The following is an 18,030-nucleotide window of genomic DNA, read 5'->3' on the forward strand; positions in this document are numbered from 1 at the left end:
ATTGTGACGAGGTCCAGGATCGCCTCAGCCACTTGGTGAACCAAGTTGCCAAGCACGTGTTGCGGCTGCGCGATGCCTACCGTCGTGCCAGCGCGACGATGCCGGCCGTCGGGCTAAACCTGTTCGACCACCCGGTCGACTTCAACGAGTTGTGGCTTCCTGACCTGGTCTCCTTCTTCACCTATATCTCCGAGGAGCTGAGCCGTCTCCGCGCGATGGTGGGGGCTGAGCTGGACAAGGAGGGGTTGCAGGCTTCCGTCGCCGTTGCCGGGCGAATCCTTTCAGGGCTCCGTCACCGGAATCCATTCGTGCCATTGGACGCCGTCTTTGACGAGCTGGCTCCCGTCGACCGGGAGCAGGCTCTGTGGGCGGTTGCACCCTGCATCACCAATGTCGTGTGCCTCGAGAAGTAGAGGGACTTCGGTGGTGTTTAGGCGCCCTTTGCATGGGCATGTCCATGTCTCGGCGCAACATGACCATTGGATCAAACTCAGACGGTGCAGATCAGTCACTGTAGCACAAAGCGTGTGAGTGTGTTTGGTTGCATTCTCATCTCAATATAGTTGTTTCCTCTTCGTGTATTTTTGTTAACCTACTAGTGTGGACTCATGCACCCTTCATGTACTCTGCCAAACACCCAAAAGTGGGTCGAGAAGGGAACTTTTGCTCCCATCCCGTGCACCCTTCATACACCCTGTCTAACACTATTCGTGTTTCATATGGTTCATGTTTTGTGGAGTACTGTAGCACCATACTCTCCGTGTGCTGTAGACCTACTTTTGTTAACATTGATCTCACCGTTCATTCTTGACCGGACAGTCGAAAAAGCGGTACTATGTTACATATAGGAGTAGTTGACATGCGCACAACATCATTTGTTATCGTCATATTTTACTACACGAGCAACAAGATTGTCTAGTACTAACATATGAACCACTGGACATGCCTAGTAGTAGGAGCACTGTGTATATTCAAGTGGCTGCCGTGTTTCGCACTCCTCCATCGTAAGAGTGGAAACGTTTGATGTAATCATTTTTTTCTTTAGAAAAACAATGGACACGCTCTACCATGCGGGTCCTCCTCCAGCCATGCACTAAATTACTCACTTTCGCCGATGTGTGGGACAGCCAGCACCTGGGTCCACCAGCCATGCACTAAATTACTCCGTAGTAGAGACGATAGACTACCTCGATTGAAGCGCCGCAGTAATGCCCAATGAGCCATCAAATCACAAAACCCCCTCCTTTCCAGCAGTAAGTTGGATGGACAAAGCAACCATCATTTCACTCTTCTCTCTCAACTTCCTCTCTTGAAGAAAACCCCCACTCGCTTCGCTTCTCCCTCATCTCGTTCCTCGTTTCACTCTTCTCTCTCAGCTTCCTCTCTTGAATGGACGCCGGAGCACCGGCCGACGTGATGTCTATGGCTCTGGCCAAAACCATCGAAGCTCATGGTACGAAGAAGCACAAGCACCCCGCCGAGACTACAGCATACAAGCTCAAAGCCATCGCCCCGTCGAAGCCCCCCTCTCCGGGATCCCTCATTAAGCAAGTCAAGGTAATGTCTCTTGTTGACGATCTTTTTCTCGATCTTGATCGTGTTTTTTCCTCTAACATGCAGTACTAGTACTGGTAGTACAACTTTCTGGGTGATCTTGCATGTGATTTTAGTGTGCCAAATGACGGTTCTAAATTCCTCTTTTGACCAAAACATGCGAGAGGTTGACACTTATTTCTTATAGATTACTTTCAACTACTCCCTCTGTCCCAAATTTCTTGTCTTAGATTTTTCTAGATACGGATGTATCTAATACTAAAATGTGACTTGATACATCCGTATCTAGACAAATCTAAGGCATGAATTTTGGGACGGAGGGAGTACTTTATGAACATCAATGCTACCTTTGAAGAGGGTATATTTGCCTCAGTAACTTGTGTTATGGATATTGCAAGTAATCCCTCTGCTCTCATGCCTTTGAAGACATGTTCTAGTGTCTTTGTTCACTCATTTTTGTGTGTGTATATGTAGTCATATATGGAGTATAATATCAAAAATCATCTTATATTTCTGAACGGAGGTAGTAATAAAATATGGTTTCTGTTTGAATTAGAACCAGGTCCGCGGTGGAGATGAAATTCTCAAAGTCATGCCGTGTGAACTGGAAGACCTGGGGATGAGTTCTACAGCTAAACTATCCAGCTGCTGTGTCCATGTCGCTGATACGTCTCCAACGTATCTACTTTTCCAAACACTTTTGCCCTTGTTTTGGACTCTAACTTGCATGATTTGAATGAAACTAACCCGGACTGACGCTGTTTTCAGCAGAACTACCATGATGTTGTTTTATGTGTAGAAAAGAAAAGTTCTCGGAATGACCTGCAAATCCACGGAGGGACTTTTCAGAATTAATAAGAAATTTTGGCGAAAGAATCAGGGCCAGGGGGCCCAAGGCCTGTCCATGAGACAGGGGGGCGCCCCCTCCCCCTAGGGCGAGCCCCCCTATCTCGTGCCCCCCGGACCTCCTCCGACCTCAACTCCAACTCCATATATACCGTATTGCGGAGAAAAATATCAGAGAGAAAGTTTCATCACGTTTTATCATACAGAGCCGCCGCCAAGCCCTAATCTCTCTCGGGAGGGCTGATCTGGAGTCCGTTCAGGGCTCCGGAGAGGGGGATTCGTCGCCGTCGTCATCATCAACCATCCTCCATCACCAATTTCATGATGCTCACCGCCGTGTGTGAGTAATTCCATCGTAGGCTTGCTGGACGGTGATGGGTTGGATGAGATTTACCATGTAATCAAGTTAGTTTTGTTAGGGTTTGATCCCTAGTATCCACTATGTTCTGAGATTGATGTTGCTATGACTTTGCTATGCTTAATGCTTGTGACTAGGGCCCGAGTGCCATGATTTCAGATATGAACCTATTATGTTTTCATCAATATATGTGTGTTCTTGATCCTATCTTGCAAGTCTATAGTCACCTATTACGTGTTATGATCCGACAACCCCGAAGTGACATTAATCGGGATACTTCTTGGTGATGACCGTAGTTTGAGGAGTTCATGTATTCACTATGTGTTAATGCTTTGGTCTGGTTCTCTATTAAAAGGAGGCCTTAATATCCCTTAGTTTCCACTAGGACCCCGCTGCCACGGGAGGGTAGGACAAAAGATGTCATGCAAATTCTTTTCCATAAGCACGTATGACTATTTACGGAATACATGCCTACATTACATTGATGAATTGGAGCTAGTTCTATATCACCCTATGTTATAACTATTGCATGAGGAATCGCATCCGGCATAATTATCCATCACTGATCCATTGCCTACGAGCTTTTCATATATTGTTCTTCGCTTATTTACTTTTCCATTGCTACTGTTACAACTACTACAAAAACCGAAAAACATTTATCTTTATTGTTGCTACTGTTACCATTACTGTCATACTACTTTTGCTACTAAACACTTTGCTGCAGATACTAAGTTATCCAGGTGTGGTTGAATTGACAACTCAACTGCTAATACTCAAGAATATTCTTTGGCTCCCCTTGTGTCGAATCAATAAATTTGGGTTGAATACTCTACCCTCGAAAGCTGTTGCGATCCCCTATACTTGTGGGTTATCAAGACTAATTTCTGGCGCCGTTGCCGGGGAGCATAGCTCTATTCTCTGAGTCACTTGGGATTTATATCTGTTGATCATTGTGAAGAACTTGAAAGATGCTAAGACCAAGGTTTTGCCCTCAACTACAAGGGGAGGTAAGGAACTGCCATCTAGCTCTGCACTAGATTCTCCTTCCGTTATTGATAGGCTTGCGACACCTAAACCTGCTACTGCTATGAATTCTGATATGTCGCATGTTATTGATGATTCCACTTCTGCTATGCATGATGAAACTACTTCTGTTCATGATACTACTTTGCCATTAGGTGAATTTCTTGATGAACAACTTGCTAGAGTTAGGGGGAATGAAAATATTGAAGAACCTATTATTGATGATAGTGATGATGAACGTTCCCCCAACGATTATGTATTACCTGTTGTTCCTAAGGGTTATGTTATGAACAAAGAACTGTTGAAGCTATTCTTGCTTGCAATGATAGAAATGATCTTAAGAAATTATTAGCTAAATGGAAGCAGCAGTCTCTTAATGCTAGAATGAAACCCGATCCTACTTTTGCTACTTCACCTATCTGTGTTACTGATAAGGATTATGAATTCTCTGTTCATCCTGATATTATTACTTTAGTTGAATCTGATCCTTTTTATGGCCTTGAATCTGAAACTGTTGCGGCACATCTTACCAAGTTGAATGACATAGCCACCCTATTTACTCATGATGAGAAGTCCCGCTATTTATATATCCTTAAGATATTTCCGTTCTCATTAAAGGGTGATGCTAAGACTTGGTATAATTCTCTTGCTCCTGGTTGTGTGCGTAGTCCCCAGGATATGATTTATTACTTCTCTGCTAAATATTTCCCTGCTCATAAGAAACAAGCTGCCTTGCGGGAAATATATAATTTTGTGCAAACCAAAGAAGAGAGTCTCCCACAAGCTTGGGGGAGGCTTCTCCGGTTGCTTTATGCTTTGCCCGATCATCATCTTAAGAAAAATGAAATACTTGATATCTTTTATAATGGACTAACCGATGCTTCCAAGGACCACTTGGATAGTTGTGCTGGTTGTGTTTTCAGGGAAAGAACAGTCGACGAAGCTGAAATATTATTGAATAATATGTTGACTAATGAAAATAATTGGACTCTCCCCGAGCCAGTTCCTAAAGTGATTCCTGAACCAATTGAGCCAACTCCTGAGCCTATTCCTAAACCCACTCCGAAGAAGAGAGGTGTTTTATTCCTTAGTCCTGAAGATATGCAAGAGGCAAAGAAATCAATGAAAGAAAAAGGTATTAAAGCTGAAGATGTTAAGAATTTACCACCTATTGAAGAAATACATGGTCTGAATATACCGCCTGAAGAACTACATTGTCTTGATAACCCGACACAGGTAGTAAAGGTAAATTCTCTCTATAGTTATGATAAAGTTGAAATACCCTCTACTAAATTTCATAGCCCATGCTTAGATGAATTTGATGACTTTATTGCTAGACAAGAAAGTTTTAATGCTTATGTTGGTAGAGAGTTAAAGAATAATGCTTTCGAGATAGGACGCGTAGGTGATAATCTGGCTAGAGTTAAAGATGAACTTCACCGCGTTAGCAAATATGCTTCTATGGTTGCTACTCAAGCTAAGCAAGTACTCAAAGCTCAAAATGATTTGCTTGATGAATTTAATAATAAAAATGACTTTGCCGTTAGAGTGGCTACTAGAACTGGTAGAATGACTCAGGAACCTTTGTATCCTGAAGGCCACCCTAAAAGAATTGAACAAGATTCTCATAATAATAATCTAGATGTTCCTAGTTCTTCTAAGAAGAAGAAAAAGAAGAATGATAGGACTGTGCAAACTTCTAGTGAACCTAATGCAGAAATACTTGAGAATCCCAATAATACTTCTATCTCTGATGCTGAAACACAATCCGGAGATGAACATGAACCTGATGATAATGCTAACAATGATGTTCATGTGGATGCTCAACCTAGTAATAACAATGATGTAGAGATTGAACATGTTGTTGATCTTGATAACCCATAATCAAAGAATCAACGTTATGATAAGAGAGATTTTGTTGCTAGGAAGCACGGTAAAGAAAGAGAACCATGGGTTCAGAAACCCATGCCCTTTCCTCCTAAACCATCCATGTCAAAGGATGATGAGGATTTTGAGCGCTTTGCTGAAATGATTAGACCTATTTTCTTATGTATGCGCTTAATTGATATGCTTAAGGTAAATCCTTATGCTAAATATATGAAGGATATCATCTCAAATAAAAGAAAGATACCGGAAGCTGAAATTTTCACCGTGCTTGCTAATTATACTTTTAAGGCTGGAATACCAAAGAAACTTGGAGATCTGGGTGTTCCAACTATACCATGCTCCATTAAAAGAAATTATGTTAGAACTGCTTTATGTGATCTTGGAGCCGGTGTTAGTGTTATGCCTCTCTCTTTATATCGTAGACTTGAATTGAATAAGTTGACACCTACTGAAATATCTTTGCAAATGGCTGATAAATCAACTGCTATACCTGTCGGTATTTGTGAGGATGTGCCTGTTGTGGTTGCAAATGTCACTATCTTAACGGACTTTGTTATTGTTGATATTCCCGAGGACGATAGTATGTCTATTATCCTTGGTAGACCTTTTCTTAATACTGTAGGGGTTGTTATTGATTACAATAAAGGCAATGCCACTTTTCATGTTAATGGCAATGAGCATACGGTACACTTTCCGAGGAAACAATCTCAAGTTCATAGCATAAATTCTATTGAAAAAGTTCCAACTATCATTTTTGGAGGTTTTGAATTTCCTCTCCCTACTGTCAAGAAAAATTATGATATTCTTATTGTTGGGGATTTTCATATCCCCGTTGAGGTAACTTTGTGTTATTCGAATTATCTCCGGTTCCGTGTTATTCGGAATGAGTTTGTTAACAAGACTTGATCAACCTTGTTAGTGGATTCATTTTGATGACCATGAGATGGATGAAACTAGAAGGCACAACCTTCTGTACCCTCTTTTTACTTTCTGTTATTTAGATTTAATAAAGCAAAAATAGTATTATACGTCTGTTTTCTGAATTATCCGTGCAATAAAAAAATAGTCTGAAAATAAAAGTGCTCCAAATGCCCTGCAAATTTAGTATGATTTTTTCTGAAATATTTGGGGATTTTAGGCACTGAGAACACTACAAAAGGGGCAAGCACCAGGCCACGAGAGAGGAGGGCGCCCCCCTGTAGGTCACGCCCCCCTATCTCGTGGGCCCCTGGTGGCTCCCCTCCACTTATGCCAGCACCCACACACTCCATCTTCTACCCAAAAAAATCCCCATCCAGCTCAAGCCCGAGTTCTAGCTCGTTTTGCTGTGATTTTCGATCTCTTAGCTCAAAGCTCCATTCACAAAACTGCTTTGGGAGATTGTTGCTTGGTATGTGACTCCTCCATTGGTCCAATTAGTTTTTGTTTTAGTGCTTTATTCATTGCAAATCCTTGCTGTCTTGGTGACCCTGTTCTTGAGCTTGCATGTTAAATTTTTGAGGTTCCAAGTAATTCTAAAGCATGATATAGGCTCTAGGCACTTGTAGGAGTAGTTTCTATTAATCTTGTTTAGTTTCATGCACTTTTATTTTGAAGTTACTAAAAATTTCAGAAATTTTTCAGAAAATGTTGAGAAAACTTTTGAGGGGCTCTTCTAGCCAAAGCTCCCAGGAAAAACAAGCTAAGGAGAAGGAAAAAGTCAAGTATAATCTTCCTCGCTTAGCAGAAGTACGGCCGTGTGAATGGCCATGTGATGATTTCTTGAGAGAGGCTGGAATTCATGAAGACTTTTATGCTTTAGTCAAGACTGCAGGCCTCACCGGTTTCATCAACGACTTAATCGATCAGTATCTCTTACTCACCAATACTTTCGTGCAAAACTTTTATTTTTATCCTAGGAAGTCACCGCCTGAAGTGTCATTTTATTTATATGACGAGTTCAAAGAAATGTCTTTACGTCATTTTTGCACGGTATGTAGGATACCTTATGAAGGAGAACTAGAGGAACCCCATTGTGAAGATGTGGCTGGCTTTGTTAATACTATTGTTGTAGAAGAGCCACAGAAGGGTTCCGAAGCAAAAGTCTCTAGCATACACTTTCCTGTTTTACGCTACTTTGCCATATTTTCTAGTAGATGCTTGATCGGTCGTGGGAATAGTGGAAACTTGAGTGTTCCTGATATTATCATTCTTCAACATGCTTAGCTTGGAGACAATAGTTTTAATATGGGTGTCGTCATTGCTAATTGGCTAGCCCTTAATCGTACAAAAGGCCCCATATTTGGAAGTATCTATGCTGCATGTCTTGCTAGACATTTTTAGATACCCATTAGGCACCATGAGGAAAAGGAGACGAAATTGCCTCCTCATATTTCAGATTAAAAAAGCATGGTAGTGCATAAGTTCATTGTTGACAACAAAGATACGATGCTCTTGTATAAACTTAGATTCAATAAGAAACACTTTGAGATTATTATTTTGCCTGCACCTCTGTTGTTTGATTTGCTTGTAGAAAAATTTCTCGTTACACCGGAGGCGGTAAACAATCATCAAGCTCAAGCTTTTACTCCAGAACCTGAACCAGAACCTGAGCTAGACCCCTATCGTGCATCATCTGTCCAGTGGGATCCGGAGATGACCAACCAGTGGTATCCTGATTACACCTCTCATTACACCGGAGAGAGTAGCGGCGGTCCTTAGTATTAAACCAACTTAGGCCCAAAGCCTAAGCTTGGGGGAGTACGTATTTCTCACCGACTTTACATTCATGTTCACACACTAGTCGTCGATGCTCATACTTTTTCATTGTATTATCCATGTTAGTTTAAATTCCCTTTTTCTAGTTTTCTTCTTGTGTGTTTGATAAACCTTGAGAAAAACCAAACAAATTAGTTAGTTTAATTTCCTTGCTTGTAGTAGAAATTAAAATGAAAAACCAAAAAGATTTCTAGTTCTTCTTTTTACTTGTTGGGAGCTTTCCCGTGTAAATAGTTTTATTTTCTTTTCTTTCCTTTGGGGGTCGAGAAGACCATATTGAAAATGCTTAGTGGCTCTCATATGCATGATTGTTTATTTAATTATAGCCCATATTACTTGCTTTCTCTCTTGAGTTGAATGCTTGCAGATTCCAGCTTAGTCCAATGCACATACACTCTTATTATTATACACATCGTTCGGTCATGCGAGTGAAAGGCAATAATTATGATATATGATGGACTTATTGGGATGAGAAAAGCTGGTATGAACTCAACCTCTCTTGTTTTTGTAAATATGATGATTCATCGTTCCTGAGTCAGCTATTATGAAGTAAACATATTTGCAATGACATTTAGAGATTATAGTTACTTGTGCCATGTTTGATTAGCTATGAGTTATAATGGTTTACCTTGCGTGCCAACATGCTATTAGAATGATTATGATGTGATATGATGGGATGGTATCCTCCTTTAAATGAATTGAGTGACTCAACTTGGCACATGTTCACGCATGTAGTTGAATCAAATCAACGCAGCCTTCACGATATTTATGTTCATGATGGATTATATCCTACTCATGCTTGTACTTGGTGTGAATTAATTTTAATGCAATCTTACGACTATTGTCGCTCTCTCAGTTGGTTGCTTCCCAGTCTTTTGCTAGCCTTCACCTGTACTAAGCGGGAATACTGCTTGTGCATCCAAACTCCTTAAACCCCAAAGTTGTTCCATATGAGTCGACTATACCTTCCTATATGCGGTATCTACCTGCCATTCCAAGTAAATTTGTATGTGCCAAACTCCAAACCTTCAAATGAAATTATGTTTTGTATGCTCGGGCAGCTCATGTAACAACTAGGGCTGCCTATATCTTCCACGCTAGGTGGGTTATTCTTAGAGGAGTGGACTCCGCTCCTCATTCACAAGAAAGGGCCGGTAACCGGGATGCCCAGTCCCATGATCCAAAAAGCAAAGCAGATCAAAATAATTAAACAAAACTCCCCCAGAACTATTGTATGTTGGAGGCACTCGTTGTTGTGAGCAAGCCATGGATTGATGCTTGTTGGTGGTTGAGGGAGTATAAACCTTTACCATTCTATTTGGGAACTGCCTATAATGCATTTAGTGTGGAAGATACAACCATCTCATAGGTGTTGCGTTGACAGCAAAAGTATGCCGCTCAAATTGTTATTCAATCTCTATTTTAAAATCGAGCTCTGGCACCTCTACAAATCCGTGCTTCCCTCTGTGTAGGGCCTATCTATTTACTTTTATGTTGAGTCATCACCCTTCTTATTAAAAGCATCCGCTGGAGAGCGCACTGTCATTTACATTCATTATTATTGGTTTATATTGGGTATGACTTGACTGGATCTCTTTTACCATGAATTACAATGTTTAGTCAGTCCTTGATCTTTAAACGTGCTCTGCATTTATGTTTTGCGGTCTCAGAAAGGGCTAGCGAGATACCATTTTGTTATATCATGTTATGATTATTTTGAGAAAGTGTTGTCATCCGAGTTTTATTATTATGCTCGCTAGCTGATTATGCTATTGATATGAGTAATTGTGAGACCTTTGTGTTATTGTGAGTATGTTTAGTTGGTAATATTTGCTGAAACTTGAATGCTGGCTTTTCATGTTTACAACAACAACAGCAAACAGAGTTTGTAAAAGTTTTTCTTTATCACTTTCAGTTTATCAACTGAATTGCTTGAGGACAAGCAAATGTTTAAGCTTGGGGGAGTTGATACGTCTCCAACGTATCTACTTTAACAAACACTTTTGCCCTTGTTTTGGACTCTAACTTGCATGATTTGAATGAAACTAACCCGGACTGACGCTATTTTCAGCAGAACTACCATGATGTTGTTTTATGTGTAGAAAAGAAAAGTTTTCGGAATGACCTGCAAATCCACGGAGGGACTTTTCAGAATTAATAAGAATTTTTGACGAAAGAATCAGGGCCAGGGCGCCCAAGGCCTGTCCACGAGACAGGGGGGTGCGCCCCCCTAGGGCACGCCCCCTATCTCGTGGCCCCCCCGGACCTCCTCCGACCTCAACTCCAACTCCATATATACCGTCTCGCGGAGAAAAAAATCAGAGAGAAAGTTTCATCGCGTTTTACGATACGGAGCCGCCGCCAAGCCCTAATCTCTCTCGGGAGGGCTGATTTGGAGTCCGTTCGGGGCTCCGGAGAGGGGGATTCGTCGCCATCGTCATCATCAACCATCCTCCATCACCAATTTCATGATGCTCACCACCGTGTGTGAGTAATTCCATCGTAGGCTTGCTGGACAGTGATGGGTTGGATGAGATTTACCATGTAATCAAGTTAGTTTTGTTAGGGTTTGATCCCTACTATCCACTATGTTCCGAGATTGATGTTGCTATGACTTTGCTATGCTTAATGCTTGTGACTAGGACCCGAGTGCCATGATTTCAGATCTGAACCTATTATGTTTTCACCAATATATGTGTGTTCTTGATCCTATCTTGCAAGTCTATAGTCACCTGTTATGTGTTATGATCCAACAACCCCGAAGTGACAATAATCGGGATACTTCTCGGTGATTACTGTAGTTTGAGGAGTTCATGTATTCACTATGTGTTAATACTTTGGTCTGGTTCTCTATTAAAAGGAGGCCTTAATATCCCTTAGTTTCCACTAGGACCCCGCTGCCACGGCAGGGTAGGACAAAAGATGTCATGCAAATTCTTTTCCATAAGCACGTATGACTATTTACGGAATACATGCCTACATTACATTGATGAATTGAAGCTAGTTATATATCACCCTATGTTATAACTATTGCATGAGGAATCGCATCCGGCATAATTATCCATCACTGATCCATTGCCTACGAGCTTTTCATATATTGTTCTTCGCTTATTTACTTTTCCATTGCTACTGTTAAAGCTACTACAAAACCGAAAAACATTTATCTTTATTGTTGCTACTGTTACCATTACTATCATACTACTTTTGCTACTAAACACTTTGCTGCAGATACTAAGTTATCCAGGTGTGGTTGAATTGACAACTCAACTGCTAATACTCAAGAATATTCTTTGTGTCCCCTTGTGTCGAATCAATAAATTTGGGTTGAATACCACTACACCACAACACTTAATTAGGGGCAGTCAACTGCCGGGAGAAATACCAGATTAACGGCAAACTATCTGCCAGGAATCTTATTACTGCCGGAAGAAATACTTAAGGGCGGAAGAACTGCCGGTAGAAATTGAGCAACGCAGGCATTTAAACTGCTAGCAATGATGTCCATGTTTTAGGTCACCTTAGGCTGGTCACAATGGGCAAGAACATAGTCTAGTAACTTACACATTTCCCTAGACTATGTTACTACCTCCACAATGGGTAGGAACATCTATGTAGTGTCATGCAACAATGTATTTATTAGGTTATAGACTCATTGTTTCTTGGAGTGTGTGATGTTCCGGTAACTTATCTAGTTACCACAAGCACCTCTCTCTTCATTAAATATGTGATACATAAGCAAAGTTGTATTGGAGTGTGTGATGTTACTCCTAAGTTCCTCCCTATTGTGACCAGCCTTATCTGCCGGGAGAACCGAACCCCGACTCATTATCTGCCTGTGCTGTCTGTGGCGCGAACCGAAAATAATTGGCTCATTGGCTCGGGACACCGAGACATTTCAGGCAAAAAAGTAAAGAAATAGGCGCCGCACCTCACCTCACCTCTTCTATTCCCCCAAGTCGCGCCCCCAAATCAAAATCAGCCAGCCTTCCACCCTCGATTCCATCCGCCACCGACCACCCTTCGCCGCTCCCGTCGACCTCAGCGACAGCCGATAACCCTTCGCCGTCCCCGACCCTAGCCTCACCCTTCCCCGCCCCCGACCACCCTCCACCGTCCCCAAACCCCTACCGCTCCCGGCTTCCTTCCCAACCACCGTGGCGGGCAAGGGTTTGACCGTCGGCCCTCCTGGCCGTCCTCCGGTTGGTCGCTAGAGGAAATGGCTTCCACCCTCCTTCCAAAGCTTGTGACCACGGATCTGGCTCCTCCCACCATTCCTTCCCCTCTCCTGCTTGGAGCCGCGTGTGACCACGGATCTGGCTCTCCTCCACCAACGGCAGCTGGGATGGCGCGGATCCACCTCTTCTCCACAAGCACCGGCCGAGACGACGTGGATTCGCATCTCCTCCTCCCTCCCTGCCATGGCCGCCTTTATCTGCTGCGCCCCCCGCCTCGCAGCTCTGCTTCTGAATGGAGATCTAGAGGAGTACCCGCCGCTCACCGTGGCTTCAATCCTTCTTCCCAACTGGCCCCAGAGACACAACGTTAAGGGTGCAAGCTCGACTGATTCAACAGTCTGCCTTGGCGTGATGGCTCCCCGTCAACAACCAGGTTGACCATGGCCTATGCTAGCTTGTAAGCCCTTATTCTTGTGCACCTAATTGATGGGGCTCTCTTCATTCAATAAATTATCTTGATCTCGTAACTATTATCAATCTAATGATAAGATCTGATTTATGCAAATCTTCTATACATGGTTTAGGTAGTAGATATCATCTTATTGGTTTAGAATACTGGTTCTGTTCCTGGGGAACAAGTATTACTTGAATTGTATCTTAATCATCAGACCAGATTCATGAATTACTAGATGTTTCAGGTGAGCTGTCTGGGGTCCGAAGTCCCTTTGTTCACATAGTACATTTTTGTTCCTGTATGTGGATATTTATTTATTCTATAAATATAAGTGTTGCAAACTTCTGTGAAGTCTGATAAAAATAGAACAATGCAGCAGTTCCTTCCCCTGTCCCAGTCTGCTGGAAGTGTCTCTGCTGCCTCCCCAAGATGCTGGAAGGTCACCCCCATCGATGCTCTTTCCGCCACTTCCACAAGCCACCAAACTGTATAGTTCATGCCCCTAATCTACATGCCATGTCAAGTTGCATCCTCTTCTTGCTTAGCTGCAAGTGCTCAATGCACTAGGATATACTCCCTCTGTTTCTAAATATAAGATGTTTTGGAGTTTAAATTAGACTGCCAAAACGTCTTATATTTAGGAACAGGCATAGTATATAAAAATCTACCTCTTACTGATCTCTTGTTGTATATTGGGAAGAGAAATATTCTTTGAATCATCTCCACAAGGATGTAGAATTACATTTATGGAAGGTTCGTATTCAAATTATTAAAAACATGAAGGAATGATCTCCTTTTAAATATGTTTGACTAGTAAATGGTATTTCTATGTAGTAGCTGTGTGCGCAAGGAAGATAATACAGGATATCACCCACTTTCATGCCTTAGCTCAATAAATTGACATTAGTGAAAAGTAAAAACTGACAACTATACTTACTCATAGACTGGTACCTAGCGCAAGTATAGGGTCTGGTAGACTGGTACAAGAACAAATTAAAACCATTCCAAACAGGCCCTTTATGGTTTTTTGTTGGATGTCTGCATTCTAGCTAAAGATGACATTGAAGTTAATTGTCCTCCATCTTGCTGTGATAGTCAACCTTCTCTGTTTTATTTCGACTCTTCTATTTTTCCTGTCATAATGATAGTCTTGTGATAAGTGGCACTACTATGTCAGAGTGATGTTGCTCTGCTTTGTACCAACTTAGAATTCATGTTTTAGACTAACCTCATATTTCAGCTCGGCATTATAACTTAGGTCTTGAAAGGTTTGAAAAGATCTTGAAGGTGTCGGAGGTTGGGCAAGATCCGCAAGGCATCCATACTAATTTTTTCTGCTAATTTTGGTAGTAGCTTCTCTGTTTGTGTTCTGCAAAATCCGATGGAAAAAACAAGTGCTATGTTTTTTATATTATAGACGATGATGTTCAGCAACTAAAGTGTGCGCCTTTCTTTTCCAGTTTTCAGTTACATGCTTATCTAGGTGACACCTAACGTGTCAATCCTAATGTGCCACGAATTCTTGTTTCAGGAAAAAGAATGGAAAAGGAAGAGAAGAAGACAATGCTGAAGCACAAGAGCAAGAGAGGCTAGCTATACTTAAAGCAAGGAACAACGAGGATTCTGAACGATTTGGGTCCTTTAAATTTTCAAATCTAAATGAAGATTTTGGAGGCCGAGCCAGTCAGGGACAAAATAAAAGGAAGAAGGTGATCTGTTTGGTTACTGCATCTATTGTACAATTGCATCTATCGTAAAACTGCATCTTGTTACATGCTTTGCGCAGCCCACTTTGTCATGCACATTAATTCATGCTTTGCACAGTTCACTTTGTCATGCATATTAATTCATGCCTTTTGCAGTTCACTTTGTCATGCACATATTAGGTGCATGTTGATGTTAAGTTCTCACATCATCTTGTTTGCTAATTTGTAGAGCAATGTAGAAAATCCTACTGTTAAAGTAACTCGAGTTCTTAGGTCCTATATAACTAGAGATACTCCATGAGCAGCATAGATGAGATACTTTTATTCTTGTCAGCCCACCTGAATGCACGAGAGAGCCTAGCTGTTGCTCAAAGACTGAATGCACAACCCACTGCAGCCCAGTCTATGAGAAAAGCAGACCAGCAAGCCTGAGATGATGTGTTTCCAAAATAATTGAGTGTTGACTAATGCCTTAGTACTACCATGGTTCAAATGTTGAATTTTTTTCCTGTGTTTTTCTTTAAGCTGGCCCGCCCAGCTATTTTGTTGTAGCTCGGCCATTGATCCAAAGTAAAACAATATTCTGCACTAGAAACAGTACAAGATATCTCTGGGTCAACTTACGTAATAAAGTAATCTTTGCATGCAGATTGTTAATATCAGTGAGAAACTTTATCTCAAGTTATTATATGATCTTAGTTACTGCAGTTTTTAGTATGGTTGCTCTTGCCGGTCGACTTTAGCTTAGCCTCCATTTCTGAATGTCTTGAATTGATTTCTCTTCCTGTGTTTGTCGCTCTTCCTATTTCCATTCCCGGTGCCATAGTAATATATAATTGTTTCTGATGAATATAAGACATTCAGTGTGCTTAAGGACATGGGCAAAACCAAGTATAATTTTAAGAGGAGCATTTACGATATCGAGCAGCTGCATGATTTCTCAATGCAAAGCTCCTAGCTGTGTTTGTGCACTGATTCTTCCAATATATTCTTAGGATATGCCTAACTACAGTTTTGTCACATGGATTCCTCCTTATTTTGTTATCAACTCACTTGAACTTAATTAGTTTATCTATTAATGTTACTGACTTGAATTGTTTATGAATGTATTAGGTATCAATTTGTCAATCTTTTACTAAATATAAATAAAATACAAAAATGTTGCAACAAAATGGGTCTGATTCCAGAACTAAACATATTTTTATACCCCATTCTCAACTATATGCTCTAGATTATTATGTTGTAGTTTGAAATCCAAATATAAAGATAATTACAATTGTTATCTAATTCACAACCTATATACAGGAACCAGCAGCATTTTAGTCCATTTTAATCTGTATCCAATTTAGTAAACAACAAAATTAGGCGAAATGGAAATACAGAGGAAAAATGAAATAGCCCACCTAAAGATTTCCCCATAACCATTTTGATTTGTACAACTGGTAATTTAACCTTCCAATATGCAGATATTGTGACTTCACTTAGGATAGCGGATCCCAGGGTCCTTAAGCAAGCCCTTGATAGACATGCAGACCACTAAGTTCACATATTTGTGTGCTGAAAAAGTTTCGGCCCTCTGCTGTCACTGATTGCTTCTTACTTTTCTGTACAGGGACCCTGATTGCTTTGCGTGGACACTGTTTGCTTATTTCTCTTGGAGGGTTACTAAAATGCGGTGTCTACCTTGTGTTGGAAAAACTTGAACTCCAGGTCTACCGGAGTTTAGTGAAGAAAATGTGAGTGTAAACTTGAAGGTCTCCTTGTCACAATTTTACAGAATGAACCAATCCTTTTCGCTTTGCTTTCTTCTGCAGGCATATCATCCAGAGGGAGAAGGAACCATGGTCTAAGGCGCATCAAATCAAGCTAGAGGTCTCTGCATCCATTTTAGTCGAGTAGCAGTCTTGCGAAAGGTGACCGTGGCAAACATTTTTTGGATGAAATGGTGTTTATTGTTGGTGGCTTATTTGTATGCCTAACAAGTTGGGCGCTTTTCTTCAGGGTATGTCATAACCTCAACCTTTAGGTTACTATAAACAAGTTTGGAACGACAAGAATATTAAATTATAATTTTTCACTGTTTTGTTACTATAACTGGAATGGAATGAGCTGTGTACATTAGCCTGATTCAAATCCTTTTCATCTCCAATAAACGATCTGTGTACAACATCAGCCTTCATTCAAACTCCACGTACTGAATAGTTTCACAACGTGTGCTGCTACAGCCAACACCCAACATCAAGGCAAACAAAGAAGGCATTAGAACACTTGTCCTTATGTGATGTAAAAATTGCATTTTTATTGTGCTTCCAGTACTAGTTGCATGTTAATGTATGTTACAATAGGTTTATTGTGCTATGAGAGCTCCATTTTGAGTTTCCATTTTGTATTTCTGTTACAGGTTTCCCAAAGATACACTACTTGATGGAGGTTTGGATGATCTACAAGCTGCTGAAGGTTTGCAAGATCTGCTATTAAGTTGGTGGAGTGATAATGTAATGCGCTTTGTTTGTTGAACCTGGAGACATTGGCAAGTTGTGCTCATTTTGGTGGTTGTTTTGGCACATAGGCCACTATATGGCCATTTTGGTTGTGGGACACATGTAGAAACATATATACTTCTCCCATTGTGGCACTACTTCATTTTGGTTGTGTGGCACATCTATCTAGAAACATGTATGTACTCCTTTTGTGGCACAGTCTGCTTATATATATTCTTATGTTTATGGAATGAAGTTTAAGGTTTCTGATGAGGCCTATATGTTACTTTGAAGTGTATGTATAAATTGTGTGAGGTGTCCTGATTGCTTAACATAATGAATGGATATTACATCAGGGATGTGTACAATAGTTTGCTAGTGAAATCGAAGTGCTGGCATCATAACTGCCGGGAAAACATGCATGTGCAGGCAGCTGAACTGCCAGTAATTGTAGTTTCGTGTGCCCTGACCAATCTGCCGGGAGAAAATAGACTGCCAGCAAATACAAGGGCCAGGGCAGAGAAACTGCCGGGAGAAATTTATCTGCCGGGATAAGTAATCCCCGGCAGTCGTTCTCGTGGCGGTTCTATCTGCCGGGAGAAACATAGTCCCGGCAGTGTGTCTGCCCTTATAAGTGCGTTCTCCCGGCAGTTTTTCCGTCCATATATCAGTGTTGTGGTGTAGTGTACTCTACCCTCGAAAGCTGTTGCGATCCCCTATACTTGTGGGTTATCAGTTGTGCGTGTCCTGAACTAGTGTTTTCCTGTAGCATTATTGTCAGGCGTATTCT

At 41.3% G+C, this 18,030-nt stretch overlaps 1 long non-coding RNA gene across 1 annotated transcript; it reads left to right on the forward strand.

Moving 5' to 3' along the window:
* Positions 1–12,366: 12,366 nt before the first annotated feature.
* On the forward strand, positions 12,367–17,510 carry LOC123138098 (uncharacterized). Its single transcript, XR_006468878.1, has 6 exons — positions 12,367–13,057; positions 13,431–13,541; positions 14,586–14,763; positions 16,373–16,496; positions 16,575–16,673; positions 17,162–17,510. It is a non-coding gene; the product is annotated as an uncharacterized lncRNA (long non-coding RNA).
* Positions 17,511–18,030: the final 520 nt, after the last annotated feature.

This window comes from Triticum aestivum, chromosome 6B, assembly GCF_018294505.1.
Source record: "Triticum aestivum cultivar Chinese Spring chromosome 6B, IWGSC CS RefSeq v2.1, whole genome shotgun sequence".
NCBI lineage: Eukaryota > Viridiplantae > Streptophyta > Magnoliopsida > Poales > Poaceae > Triticum > Triticum aestivum.